The sequence below is a fragment of the Herpailurus yagouaroundi genome, unplaced genomic scaffold (assembly GCF_014898765.1).
Source record: "Herpailurus yagouaroundi ecotype Mexico unplaced genomic scaffold, PumYag 29, whole genome shotgun sequence".
NCBI lineage: Eukaryota > Metazoa > Chordata > Mammalia > Carnivora > Felidae > Herpailurus > Herpailurus yagouaroundi.
In genome coordinates, this window is record NW_024412377.1 from 12,826,449 (window position 1) to 12,841,869 (window position 15,421).

Below are 15,421 nucleotides of genomic sequence, written 5' to 3' on the forward strand. Positions count from 1 at the left end.
AAAAAAAAAAAGCGCTCCTCCCTTCTTCAGAAAGTAGGTGTTTACAAACGTCCAAAGCACCTGCCTGCCTTGAATGAAGCTAGGAGCCGGGTTATTATGACTGTCCCCTTCTAAAAATAAATAGGTCACCTCTTACTCCCAGTACCGTGACAGGCAGCTGGGAGCAAGCATTTTCTCTCCAGTGGTGTGAGAAGGTGTCACCGCCCAGCTATTAACCTTTATTGGGATGACTTCACCTAGACCTGCCCACTCTTTTTCTTTCCTATTTCTTGTTTTCTTTTCCTGGCATGACGAGGCACCCACTGAAGGGTGGTGGCATGGCCATGGGGAGCCTAAAACTTCAGCCTGGGCCATCATATCTCCGACTCAGAGGAGGAGGCTAGGGGCGGAGAGTGAGATGGGCTGGACGTGCCAGAGCTGAGAGCCTTGTTTGTTCTGAGAATGCTCAGCCACTCAGCAAGAGGTCGTTTACTCCAAAGGGGAAAAAAAAGAGAGAGAGAGAGAAACACACACCAAGAACAATTGTGTTTTGAGGGACACTGTTTTGCAAGAAAACCTTCCTTTGGGTCATCTCGATTTCTCAACCCAGAATGGGTATGGACACAAATGAGTCCGTGTGTTCTTTTGGGCAACAGGGCTCCTCCCACAGGCTCCCCTCTGTCATCAGAGAGCAAGCAGCCTGACATTGGCACACGGCTGGGCCGCGTGCCCAAGATATTTTTATAGCTTGGCTCATCATTACATACGTGTAATCAATCACCAAGTACCCTCATTTGCTGCAGCTTCTATGAGCAGGACAAAAATCACTTCAATTTTTCCTGCTTCTAAAGAGGCTAGAAGGTTGCACCTAGGTGGTCAAAAGGTACAAACTTCCAGTTATAAAATAAATAAGTCCTGGGGGGTGTAATGTACAGCATGGTGATGACAGAGTATAACACTATCGTGTATTTGAAAGGTGCTGAGAAAATGGATCTTAAAAGTGCTCATCACAAGAAAAAAAAATTGTTAACTGTGTGTGTGGATGTTAACTCGACATCATGTTGATCACTTCTCAGTACATATGAATATCAAATCACTATGTTGTGCACCTGAAATGCACGTTACATGTCAATTATATCTCAATTTAAAAAAGAAAGTATAGCTCCTTCTTCATTTAAAAAAAAACGGCTAAGAAAAATATTACCGAGATTCTTTTAGGAATATACCCTAAAAGCTTTGCATAAAAAGTTGAGATCATTTTTTTTTCCTGATTAGGAACATTAGGTAAAGTAGTAAGCAGGATCTAATTATTAAAAGACATACTTTTCGGGTGCCAGGGTGGCTTGGCTGGTTAAGCGTCTGACACTTGATTTCAGCTTAAGTCACGATCTCATGATTTTTGAGATCGAGCCCCATGTCAGGCTCTGCACTGAACATGGAGGCTGCTTAAGATTCTCTCCTCTCTCCCTCTCTCTCTCTCTCTCTCTCTCTCTCTCTCTCTGTGTGCTCTCTCTCTCCCTCCCTCTCCGCCCCCCCCCCCCCACACGCTCTCTCTCTCTCTCAAAACAAATAGAAACAGGGATGCCTGGGTGGCTCAGTCGGTTAAGCGTCTGACTTCAGCTCAGGTCATGGTCTCACAGTTCGTGGGTTCGAGCCCCACGTCGGGCTCTGTGCTGACAGCTCAGAGCCTGGAGCGTGCTTCGGATTCTGTGTCTCCCTCTCTCTCTGCCCCTCCCCTGCTTGTTCTCTCTCTCTCTTTCAAAAACTAAATGTTAAAAAATAAAAGAAAGAAAGAAAATGCTTTACTTTTAAAAACATGTGTGTTCCACGGGGCACCTGAGCGGCTCAGTGGTTAAGTGTCCACCTTCGGCTCAGGTCATGATCTCAGGTTCGTGAGTTCAAGCGCCATGTCAGGCTCTGTGCTGACAGCCTGGAGCCTGCTTCAGATTCTGTGTCTGCCTCTCTTTCTGCTCTTCCTCCACTCATGCTGTCTCTCTCTCTCAAAAAATAAATAAACATTAAAACAAATTTTAGATATGTATGTCCCATTGTCACTACACAGCCATTTATCTACATTTAATGTATATTTGACACTTACGTGTGTCGAAGTGATTTCTAGAGCATTAAAGAACTGAAGAGTTGACGCAGATAACATATTAATCTGCTTTCTTTGGGATAGTGTCAGCTGTTTTGTGACACACGCATGTCACAATTCTGACAATTTCTTTAATACCTCACACAAGATTGAAAGCTCCAGACTTCAAAGTCTGAGGTTAAGTCAGTGCAGATACTCAAACACATAACTCAAACACTTTTGACCTTGAAAGAAAACAGTCATAGCAGAGTTCTGAAAATCAGGTTTTGCAAATGCCTCTCAGACCCAAAGCAGGGTGCTGTATTGTTAGAAAAGTTGCAACACTGCAAACGTTATCAGTGAGAATATTTCAGCACTTTTTTTAAGGTTTATTTATTTTGAGAGAGAGCACACGCAGCGTGGGTGTATGTACATGAGCGGGGAGGGGGTAAGGGGCAGAGAAACAGGGAGAGAGAGAATCCCAAGCAGGCTCCATACTGTCAGCATGGAGCCCAACATGGGCCCCGACCTCACCATCTTCAAGATCATGACCTGAGTCAAAACCAGTGTCAGAGGCTTAACCAACTGAGCCACCCAGGTTCCCACTCAGCACTTGACACTTATCAACGCCAAAAAGCTAATTCTACGATCTCTCAATTTTAACAATTCTATCCCATTAGTTTTAACTCTTGTTCCCCTAAACTCCCAGTTTACTATTTTTTGAATATCTGAGTGCATGGGCACCTGGGTTGCTCAGTCAGTTGAGCATATGACTTCAGCTCACGTCGTGATCTCACAGTTTGTAAGTTCGAGCCCCGCATCTCAAGCCCTGCATTGGGCTCGCTGCAGCCAAAACAGAGCCTGCTTCAGATCCTCTGTCTCCCTCTTTCTCTGCTCCTCCCGTTTGCTCATGTGGGCTCTCGCTCTCTCTCTCTCTCTCTCTCTCTCAAAAATAAAATAAGGGTGCCTGGGTGGCTCAGTCGGTTAAGCGTCCGACTTCAGCTCAGGTCACGATCTCAAGGTCCATGAGTTCGAGCCCCGCATCGGGCTCTGGGCTGATGGCTCAGAGCCTGGAGCCTGCTTCCGATTCTGTGTCTGCCTCTCTCTCTGCCCCTCCCCCATTCATGCTCTGTCTCTCTCTGTCTCAAAAATAAATAAACGTTAAAAAAAATTAAAAAAATAAAATAAATAAACATTTGAACTTTTGAGCATAGCTGTCGTCAAACTTAGTTGGTTAGTTACTACAGAACTAAATAGATTCCTGAAATGTGCTTCTCAGTTCAAAGGACAACTGATTAGTGTCCCAACAGATGACTTACTACTAATATGAAATATTTATTAAAATACTTCCTTTAAGTACTCCTTCATGCATTTTTTTTTCAACTTTTTTTTTTTTTAATTTTATTTTTGGGACAGAGAGAGACAGAGCATGAACAGGGGAGGGGCAGAGAGAGAGGGAGACACAGAATCGGAAACAGGCCCCAGGCTCCGAGCCATCAGCCCAGAGCCCGATGCGGGGCTCGAACTCACGGACCGCGAGATCGTGACCTGGCTGAAGTCGGACGCTTAACCGACTGCGCCACCCAGGCGCCCCTCCTTCATGCATTTTTAAATTACTTGCTCCAACAATGGATCCTCCTTTAGGTATAAATGTGTGAGCTTCTGAAATTCACAAGGATGGGGGGGGGGGGGACAGGGACAACACCGTAACAGAAACCAGAGTGTAGCTACATCGCTGACACAGCGGGTGGCTTCCTAACGTCAGTGACACCTTCAGCCCTGTGGGGGGCTGGGGTTGCAAGGGTTTCCTCGGCACTGCTGACCTGCAATTCACTGGGCATCCTGGACGAAAGGACTCACAGCATACAGACGTGGGAGAAACCCTGAGGGCCCCAGAAGCCATCCAACATTTTGGGTGCTGAAGAAAAGGGGCCCGGCAAAGTCAGGTGACCCACCGTTGACCAATCAGGAGAGACCCGAGTGCAGAGCATTCTTTTCACTTCTCCAGCTGAACAGACAGCAGAAACCACGCATTCTGGCGAAAGCTCGTGTGCCACACACTTCCACAGTTCAAGTTGTCTTGTATTCATACTCCCCCAAAATCTGTATACATTCGGTTTCAGTAGTATATGTTAAACAAGCATTTTTATTTCCTTTGCAGTTCAGTCCTATAGGATGACCTAAGGAAGTCGCTGCCATATCAAAGCTAATTGTCCACTTTTCTTGATGTTGCTTTTTCTCTTCACATAATCATTGGTCTGACTTTTTCTTCCCACTCTTCTATAGCAGCATTCACTAAGGCTCTGGAACTTTCTATCAGAGACAATAGGAGGGATCCTCCCTCTCTTGAGGGTTACAGGGCAATATTATCACGAATGGCCAAGTGCTGGGTACCGGTGCAGGAGGGGGGAGTCACTGGTGCACAGAAAATTACTAAGATAGGGAGGGTGATTCTTTGCCAAGCTGACCTGATGGCATTCTTGCTGAAGGGAGGCCAAGGTGGTCAGATATTACCCGGGGTGTTGGGAGATGAGGAATTTGGTCAGAGACTGAGGATGATCAGATGTCAAGGGTGAGGGGTTCCCACTAAACGGACCTGACAGGACTCCTGCTAAAACTGGGTTCTTGAGGGGGTGCCTAGCTAGCTCAGTTGGAGGAGGAAGCAACACTTGATCTTGGGGTCGTGAGTTTCAGCCCCTTGTTGGGTGTAGAGATTACTTAAATAAATAAAAACTTAAAAACAAGCAAGCAAACTGGGTTCTTGAGAACATACCCAAGGATATAGCCTAGATGCAAAAGAGCTCAGAGGAGGCTGACCAAAGAGTCTTTGTCACCTCCTAAGAACAGGCACATTTTTATTTCTTCTATCAGCGTTCAGTGCTACAGAACCCTATGGACTCTAGAGATGCACCGTCCAATACGGCAGCCACCCAGCACAGGAACTGTGGCTAGTGCAGGCTTTTAAGACACAGAAAAAAAAAGAATGTAAAATATCTCATTACTAATTTTCATATTGACTACATGTCGTGATGATATTTTGGGTGTATCAATCAAGTAAAATATATTATTAAAATTACTTTTACTTGTTTTTTATTTTTTACTGCGGCTACTAGAAATTTTAAATGCTATACGTCGCTTGTATTGCATTTCTAGTGGTCTGTACAGCTTCAGAACTTTAATTCTCTACTTCTCTTGCCAAAATTGGTTTAAGTTAGAAATAAAACAAAAGTTCCCGTGAGAGCAGACTGGCTAACACAATCTTACCAACTGCTTCAGGAACATTTCCAGAATCACTTTTCATCAAAAGGGATAAGGGTAGAGATTTACAGAAGATCTATCAATAGGACAGTACTAAGAAGAGTCCATGGAGCATTTACTCCATCTGCCAGAATCTTCTCCATCCCTCCTTCCCTCCAGCCTCTGAAGACAAGGATAAGATCCCACAGGTTACTTCTTCAAGGCCAGGGTGCATCCCAAGGTCTTGATTCCCTCCCTTCTACTCTCCTCCAATTTGTGCCAAAATTATCCCATCTCCTTCTTGCCTTCAGGGCCTTTCCAAATTCTACTGGCTCTTTCTCTCAGCCACAAATCTATCCAGGCCTCTTCCAGAAACCTTATCACTGAGCACACATCTCCCAGTTACTAACCTTTGTCTTCTGTTCTTCAAGCCAAAGGTCCTAACCAATGGCCCGTGATCAAGTCACTCCTCACCAATTACAACCTACCTCCTGCCCCCACCATGACTCCGGTACTGCTCTTCAAATGCAGCTGATACTGTTCATCCCATCTGACTTGACCTCCTGGGGGCCCTTCACTGCAGCCCGCTTCCCTCTGTCCTGGCACTGTCCCCATGCTTGGCTCAAAGACTCCACTTCCTGTGCTCAGCTCCAGCTTCTCTCAACATTCCTTCTTGGTCTCTCTAGGTGCCCTTCTTCTAACTGGCTCTTCAACGCTGGTGATCACGAGGACAGGGCTTCCCCACCCTCGGACACTCTAACTCCGCAGGCCAGGGATGTGCCATGAACCTGCTCCCAGATGCTGCTGATGCTGCTGACGGGGGACCCACACTTGGAGAGCACAGTCCCAGTGTTCTAACACCGGCCAAGTCCCCTCTCATGCTATATGATCTCCTTAGGAAATCTCTCTCTTCCCAGCCTTTAACCCCCCACTTGGAGGCCCAAATCTATATTCCCCGTCAAACATGCCCCAGAATTCCAAGCCCATATGTCCTACCACCCACCAGCTGTGGTCTGACTGGCTCATGGAAACTGTTCCTATCTCTTCCCTCTCGCGTCCAGTGGTATTAAATAGGTAGTTGGGGCCAGCGGTGGTGGGAGCCTTTGCACCATGGAAATTGGCAAATGCTACAAATCGGCTGCCTGATCCCCACCTGTTGTGAGTCAGTTGCTCAAAATTTACCCACACGCCACTGATTACTCACCATCTTCACCTGTGCTGCATTAATTAAACAAGGAGGCCGTTAGATCGAAACGGTTCTCATGCTTTAGCAGCACACTCTAACAAACCCAAACGTGAGCCTACAAATGCCTCAAGGGTAATCTAAGGAGGACCCATCTCAAGCAGCCAGTAGGCTTTCCAAAAGAAGGGAGTCGCTTGAGCTCCGTATAACCAATCAGATCATTGCCTTGCTTGGCTCCTACAGGATCTCTAGCAAAGTCTTTCCCTGGGTCCCGTCAGGGGATTGCTCCAGCCACTTCCAGCTTGGTGCCACTTGATTCAAACTGACTTTCGTGCAGATAAACTCTTCAAATTTATAGTGTGCCTCGATTTATCTTTTTAACTCCCGAAGTCCCACCAGTATCTCCAAATACCACATCCAAAGAGGACGCAGCATCTCTGCCCCCTGCCCTTCCCTTAAGCTTTTCTATTTCTTGCCTTTTTTAGAAAGGAATCCCTTGGGGTGCCTGGGTGGCTCAGTTTTTTTAAGCGTCTGACTTCAGCTCAGGTCACGATCTCCCTGTGGGTTCGAGCCCCGCATCTGGCTCTGAGCTGTTAGCACAGCTGAAGCAAGTGCAGCCTGCTTCGGTGGGGCGGGGGGGGCCGCGGGGGGGGGGGGGTGTGTGTGTGTGTGTGTGTGTGTGTGTGTGTGTGTGTCTCCCCCTCCCCCACTTGTGCTCTCTCTCAAAAATAAACATTAAAAATTTTTTTAAAAAAGTAATCCCTCATATCATTCTCAGTCCCATGATTCTGATGCATTTTCTCCATAAAATTTAGCAATATGTCATCTTACTATCTGTTTACACATCAGCTGTTTACACACCAGCTGTCCTAATCTCTCCCTCTCAGAGCAGGCAATGACCCTTCGTGTCCATTACTGTATCTCAGCAATGGTTGAGCTAGATCCTGAAACAGAACTAGTATTTTTTTTTAGTAATTTATTTTGAGAAAGAGAGAGAGTGAGCGTGAGTGGGGAAGAGGCAGAGAGAGAGAAAGAGGGAGAGAGAGAGAATCCGCACTTTCGGCACAGAGCCCAATGTGGGGCTCAAACCCACAAACCGCGAGATCGTGGCCTGAGCCAAACGTCAGACCTGAGCCACGATCATGGCCTGAGCCAAGAGTCAGACGATTAACCAACTGAGCCACCCAGGTGCTCCATGAACAAACTGATATTTTTAGGTGATGTTAGTAATGAATATTAATTATGTGAGTAAAGAAATGTTCCAAATGGCTAACAGGGTCAGAAAAATGGAAGCTGTATGCTGTCTTTGCTCTCCTTCACCCACGGAGAAGATTCTCACCATCAGCTCTAATGCACTGATCTATGTTTGTAGCCCACCCTGAAACTCTGTGCTCACTGTAATTTTTGTCCTAGTTCGGTCTGGTTTCCTCTGCCGCCTAGCCTAAGGGCGGCCAAATGCTTGTGATCAAATACCCTGAGCAGTACATGCCCTGTAAATATACTGTGCAATGCTAAGCTATAAGCACATATATACGTTCAATGTCATGTTATTTGTAATATCTTACGTACTTCATAAATCATACGAAAACCTTTTGAATGTAGAGATAAATATAGGCACCTATAACTGCAAAACAAAACAAAACAAAAACAAACAACACCCCAAACAACGTAGAGGCCTGTCAATAAGGGACTAACTAAATTTCGGTGCAGTGAAATCCTGTGCTGCTGCTAAAAAGGATGAGATTGTTATAAAAATCTCTCCATGGTACAGTTAGCTAAAAAAAAGAGAGAGGAAAGAAAAGGTGTATAGTACCATTCATATAAAAATATACATTTATATCCTGGTGAAAATATCTGGAAAGATACGTATGAAGATACAGAAAGGTAGATCTTCTTAGTTAAGAAGACAAGGAAGGGAGGGAGAGGAAGAAGAAAGGAAAAACATTTTGAAGAATCTATACTGAGGTGTTAATTGTGGTTTTCTCCCCTGGCTGAAGTAAATAAGGAATATTTTCCATTTTATTCTTTTTGCCTGCCTGGGTTCTCCATTTTTCTGTAACAAATATATACAAATTGCTCTTGTAAGAAATTGTTTTTATTTTTTATTTATTAATTTTTTTTTAATTTTTTTTAACGTTTATTTATTTTTGAGACAGAGAGAGACAGAGCATGAACGGGGGAGGGTCAGAGAGAGGAAGACACAGAATCGGAAACAGGCTCCAGGCTCCGAGCTGTCAGCACAGAGCCCGACGCGAGGCTCGAACCCACGGACCGCGAGATCATGACCTGAGCCGAAGTCGGCCGCTTAACCGACTGAGCCACCCAGGCGCCCCAAGAAATTGTTTTTAAAATACAAAAAAGAAAGATGACTTTTAAATGGAAGGGGAATTCTTCTGTAGCTTGCTATCATTAATGAAAAATATTCTTTAAAAAATGTTTTTTAAGAAAAAAAAAAATCCCTGCTCTTTCACTTGGGAAACAGGGCCTTCAGAAGCACATCCCCAGCAGAAATCTCAGGCTTCAGGATTCTCACTTAAGCCAGGCCAGTAACAGTCCCCCTCTTTGAGGAGCTGTTTGGTAGCAGACATATATTGGTTGAAAGAATGAGGGAAAGAGAACCCAAGTGAGCGAGACTGCCCTGCACCCAGTGACTCAGAAGTGTAAGAATTGCCAGGGCACCGGGGTGGCGCTAGTCGGTTGAACGTCTGCCTTTGGCTCGGATCATGATCTGGGGGTTTGTGGGTTCGAGCCGCGCATCGGGCTCTGTGCTGTCCCTGTAGAGCCTGCTTCGGACCCTCTGTCTCCCTCCTTCTGGGCCCTTCCCCCACTTGGCTCTCTCTCCCTCTCTCAAAAATAAATAAACATTTATCTAAATCAAAAAAAAAAAAAGTGTCAGAAGTCCCTTTGTCCGTCTTCCTCATCTCCCACCGAAGGCTCCCCGTGTTGCCAGGAGAGAATGTTTCCCAGGACAATTCAGAGTATGTATTATGTGCTTTGCAGAAGTGGAATAGACGTATGGGACTAGGATCAAAGCCAGTATATTTTTGGAATAAAGTAAAAGACGAACATTTCCTTTAGATAAAACAAAAACAAAAACAAAAAACCAAGGGATCAGATGACCCTATATGTATGTGGTGTTAGTCACAGCACTCAGTAATCCGATGAATAATCACAACACTCACCCTAACGAGAGGGTCGGTACCGTCTCTCTTGCTCTCCAGCTGGCGGAGTCACACGGAGACCTGTCCTTGGTGCCTTTCAGAGCAACGGAAACTTTGTTTCCCCAAATGCTATGTTATGACAAACTTTAGTACAGAAAAGATACAACAACCAAAAAGAGTTACCCAGGTTTAAATGGGAGCCAGGGCACTGAAACATGGCCTCAATGGGGGGGGGGGGGGGGGGGGGGGGGGGGGGGGGGGGAGTCCTTGGAAATCCAGAGTTCCTCCAGGTACTCCAGTGGAAAACCTACGACCTAGATCATCTGGATAGCCTGGAAGAGAAAGTGGAAACTTTTTTCCTTGGTCTCTTTTCAAAATAATGAGAACAGAATCAACCCAGTTACCCATTTTATCTTTTTACTTTTTTTTAAGCTTAGCACATGGAGTGTTTTCTTCAAATTTCTTTTCATCCAAAAATAGCTGGTACTCTAAAACCATAGCACCCCTGAAGACATGGCACCCCTGAAGTCCCTGCCCTCCAGTTTTCTGGTTGACCTTCCTTCTTTTTCTGGAGGTATCGCTGTAGTCACCCTATTTCCCAGCCTAGGACAGTCCCCAGCTGCACCTCATGTCCTGGTATGATCAATAACGGACCCCTTCATGCTCATCAGTTTAGGCCACCAACTTACAGGACCCAATATAGCACCATTTTCTTACCCCTATTTCTTGGAACTTCCATCGTATTAGGTTGTGCTAGAATGTCACATAATTTGTTATGGTCTCAGTAGGGACCCCAACTGGACCCAACGTCGCCACAAACCCTCAGGCTGGCCAGCGGGTGACTCTCACACCCTTCCTGTCTGGTCCATGCTACACCTGCCGTCTGACCCTGTCATGGGTTGAACTGTGCCCCACCCCCAAAGTGGTGTGATGAAATAAAGCTTCATGAAAGATGGCATGTGATGAAGGATGACAACAGGGGAGAAGAGTCAGCAAATGGCCGGAGGGAAAGAGGGTCAAGGAATGGAAAGAAGACGGGGGTAGAAAGGCTACTAGGGAACAGACTCAAGAGCCTCCAAGAATCATGTCCTGTGCTAGCTGTGTCTCTGTCACGTTGATCTCTGTGAGGGAACACTAATGTCCTAAATTTCTGACCAAATATGTTTCTTCTCAATAAAAGTTCATTATGCAGTTGACCCTTGAACAACATGGGTCCACTTATATATGAATTTTTTTCCAATCCATACAGTACAGGACTGTAAATGTATTTTCTCTTATGATTTCCTTAATAACATTTTCTTTTCTCTAACACTTTATTGTAAGAATACAGCATATAACACATATCCAAAATGTGTGGTAATCACCCCTTTATGGGCTCAGTAAGGCTTCTGGCCAACAGTATGCTATTAGTAAAGTTTTTGAGGAGTTAAAAGTTATATGTGGATTTTTTCAACTGTGTAGGGAGCTGGCACCCCTAACACTCTCATTGTTCTAGAGCTGACTGTTTCTTGGGAAGTTGGGATATACAGGAGTTGTCAACCACTGGGATCCACGAAGCGAAGCGTGAACATGGCAAGTAACCCTTTTGAGTAATCAGTGGGATCACAACAGGAAGGGTCGGGGGTAAGGGATGATGGGGGAGAAGAGCAGGAAGTTGAAATGAACAGAGAGTAGGAGCATAGCCTCAGGAAAAACACTGACAGAAGGAAGAAGCAGCAATCTGGCAATGGCTTAAGGAAGACCAGGGAAAAAGACTGGATGAAACAGGGAGGGTGCTGGGACCTCACGCGTCACATCACCCTATGGCACTGGCTTGTTTTTTGTTGCGTCCTGCGTTTCTTGAGACCCACTTTGTGGCACTAAACGTGGCCGCTACAAACTCTGGTTTGTGATCTCCTCTCAGAGGGCCTGTTGGTCACCTGTGACTGGTTTCTTTCCTACTTACTTCCTCACCCCTTCTCTCCTTAAAACAGTTGACATGCCTCTGGATCAAGCTAATTTCTTTCTCTCTTCCTCCCATCCATCCCCAAACTACCCTCCCCCTCCAAAAAAAAGAGAAAGAAAAACTTATAAAACTCCAGGAGGAATATACCCACTGACAAAAATCAAAGTCAAGTGTTATCATTGGTTCAAACGTCCCTCCGCAGAAGACACCTGTCCTGCGATGTCTTGCTCAGTTGCTTCTTTAAAGCTCTCTTCTAAGTCTGCACGTGTATTTCGGGGGGTGAAGGTCCTCGACAGAGAATCTCTGGTTCCAAGAAACTTAGAACAAATAGCCACAGGAGAGAAAGAACTCTGGCAGGCCCCACTGCTCTTAGCAAACATCAGGAAATGGAAAATTTCTGGCCGCAAATTGCAGACACAGAGGTCTGTGTGGACGGTAAGGATTGGGGTGACTCTACAAGAGTGACACACAGCTCAAAACAAACTTCACCTCTTGAACTTTTTAAAAACATAACCAAAGACGGCCATCGTAACTTTCTGTTTAACTATGGATTGCGTAAGACGTTTGTTATATGTTGATCGTCCTTATCATATTTTGCTTATGTCAGTGTCAAAAATTATTTTTCATTCCTTAAATAGCACCTGATAAGATGCTTCCTGGCTATACATTCCCCCAGTATTTTGTGGAGAAGCCAAACAAAAATGAAGACTTTTCAGTTCAACAGTCCTACAATAGTTAATCATTATTTCCATATTACTTTTGAGGTTACAGGTTGGGTGACCAGAAAGTTTCCTAGTCCCTTTTCACGGTGTGCCATCTGGCCCTGCTGTGGCCTTGGCTGGGGGAGCTCCCCTTGCTGAGGCAGCCTGAGGATGAGAGATCTCCTCAGACACTGAGAGAACCTCTCCTCCAGGCAAGGGGGTATTTTTGAAGAGGAACCGACCCCTGTAGAAGCATTTGTGACAAGAAAAGCTGAACATCTCGTGGTCTTGATAAGTGGGAAAGAGGAGGGCCTTAAGAGACCTCACAATTTCTTCTTGAAGGAAAGGGCAAGTCCCTCCGGTAACCTAATGGGATGGCGTCTCCCTATTGCCTCAACCACCGTCTGATAATCAACCTGATCTCTCGGAAACGTGGTTTGCCTCCTTTAGGCCGCTCAGGCTTCCAAATGATATGCTAATAGCAACTTTACGGTGTCCCATTAGTGACATCATGTCTATCAGGGTGTGCGTAAAACCCCTTCAGTGACTAGCAAAACAATTATCTTTAAAAAAAGAGAGAAATAAACCCAAATGTGAACCTTAAAGAGGCTTGGAAGGGAAACCGGATCCAGTGAGCCTCTCATGGTGTTAATCCCTGACTTCCTGTCTCCAGGAATTCCTATGAGAGGTTTCCTCCAGCATCCACAGCTTCTCTCCCATAAGCATACACAAATTTGTTTTAATACATGTTAAATTTTGGAATAATTTTAGACTCATAGAAGAGTGGCAAAGATAGTACACAGAGCTCCAACACACCCCCCACCTAGTTTCCCTGGGTTCACATCTTTCATTAATACGGTACACTTGTCAAAAACGAAACCCAACACTGGTATATCACCATGACCTGAACCCCAGACTCATTTGTATTTCACCAGTTCCCACCCACACTCACTCTTTTTCTCTTCCAGGAGCCAGTCTGAGGTGCCATATTTTGTTTGGTCACCATAGCGTCTCAGTCTCCTCTGGTCGGAGACTTGCTCAGTCTTGCCTTGGTTTTATGACCTTCATGGCTTTGAGGGGTATCTTGTAGACATCAGGTATTCTGGAGAATGCCCCTCAATTTAGATTTGTCTGATGTTTTTCTCATGATGAGATGGAGATTGTGGCTTTTGGGGGAAAAGATCAAGGAGATGAAAGGCCCTTCTCCTGACATCATGTCAGGGGTCCATGATGTCCACATGACTTCTCCCTGCTGATGTTAACTTGCTCACTTGGATAAAGCCGTGTTTGCCAGTCTTCTCCACTGGAAGGTTATTGCTTTTCCCTTTCCATGCTGCAGTCTTTGGGAAGCAAGACTGAGTGCAACTCACATTCAAGGGGCAGGGAGGGCTGCACAAAGACACAGCTCTGCCTCCTGAATGGGGCAGTGATGACTATACATACTATTTGAAATTCCTCTGCAAAGTAGATTTGTCTCCCTCCCTCATTCACTTATTTATTCAATCATTTGTATCAGTGAAGACTCAGCTGGACTCAGAACTTATCGTTCGGGTTATAATCCAGTGCCACGTTACTGATGGCGATGATCCAATTATGCCAGCCACAAACTGGTTTCTGCCCACCTGCCCTTTCCGAGGACTCCTCGCCTCTTCAGAGACCTGGAGAGGCCACCTCGCTGCCCTCTTAGCACTGCTCCCCTCGACCTACCCAACCTTGGCCCGCACTCTCCGGCTGAGCCCGGTGCTAACCACACTGCACCCCGTGTTCCCCAAGAGCCCCCAAGATTATCTTGCTTCCCTCCCACCCGGTGTCAGCACCAGCCAAGAGGCAATGCCAGGACTGGACCCAGCAGTCAGAGGTGGGCTGACTCAGGGCAACAGAAGCCTGTGCACCCATCTCCGTGGACATACGCAAGACAGGGCACTGGGCACGCTCCTTGGGGGAAGCAGTGTCCTTGGAGGTGAGCTGTGAGCATGTGTGAGCTACTCCCAAGGTGTTCTCAGGAAAGCCGTAACAACCTGCCATTTTTTCCCTTACTCTGAAAAAACTTCCAGGATTGAAACCAAGTTCAGGTTTCCTTTCCACGTGTGCCATTTGTCCTTACCTTTCATGTTTCTTTCCTATTTTGAGTATTAGAGGAAGTTCATGGTTTAAAAATGGAAACGAGACTTGGCTTCTTACCTGCACCTACTTTTAGCATCGAACCATGGCAACGCCACACACACAGTTCATCATAAATTTCCATAGTGGATTCGCACTGCCAGATGCTGCTTTCAATCCGCTTATTTATAACCAACGTGAATTGTTTATATCAAACTTGACTTAATGAGACAATGAAATCACAAGTTGTATCGAAAACTGTGGAGGGCATGACTCGCTTAAGACTCCTCCTGGTCTGGCTTCTGTGGCCATCACAGCAGTTAAAATCTAAAACCACCTCGACTCCAAAATAGAAGCACAGAGCAAGGGACACACCATGTCAGAGGCTGTAACAGAGGCCAGGAAACACCAGCTGTGGATGGATGTGCAAGAGGGGACACTATGTGTACCTAGTCTCAGGATGATGAGTCCCCTTCCCTCCCCATGAAAGCGCAACTGTCCTCAAGTGAGATGGACTGGGAGTCTCACCAAAATGAGAAACAGTTGTTCCCAGGCTCTTCGCCATTTACAAACCCTGAGGGCAAAAGCGAGGCTCCCCCTGGGAGGGGTATTAACCAGGGTTCATTCCCAAGGGGGGACCTCAGAGTCCACCACGGGGTAACCGTCATCCCTTTAAAACATGCTTTGCTTTGTTTCACTTGAAACTAACCCTCAAAAAGAGGATGTGGCCACATGCTTGTGCTCTAACTCAATCTGTCTTGTACGAGGGCTGCAACTTGAATTTCTTTACTGTGAGTAGAAAAGAGCTCGGGGAAGAAGAATGGCGGAAATGACATCCATCAATGGGAAGCTTTTAGATGTCATAGGGGTTACTCAGTAGAATTGGTAAAATGAAATGAAATGAAATGAAATGAAATGAAATGAAATGAAATAAAATAAAGAAAATAAAATAAAGAAAATAAAATAAAATAAAATAAAATAAAGAAAATAAAATAAATAAAATAAAATAAAATAAAATAAAATAAAATAAAATAAAATAAA

At 45.4% G+C, this 15,421-nt stretch overlaps 1 protein-coding gene across 1 annotated transcript in view; it reads right to left on the reverse strand.

Annotated features, from left to right (window-relative positions):
* The window catches only part of RETREG1 (reticulophagy regulator 1), a 92,299-nt gene that overhangs the window by 36,043 nt on the left and 40,835 nt on the right, over positions 1–15,421 (reverse strand). The window lies entirely within an intron of this gene.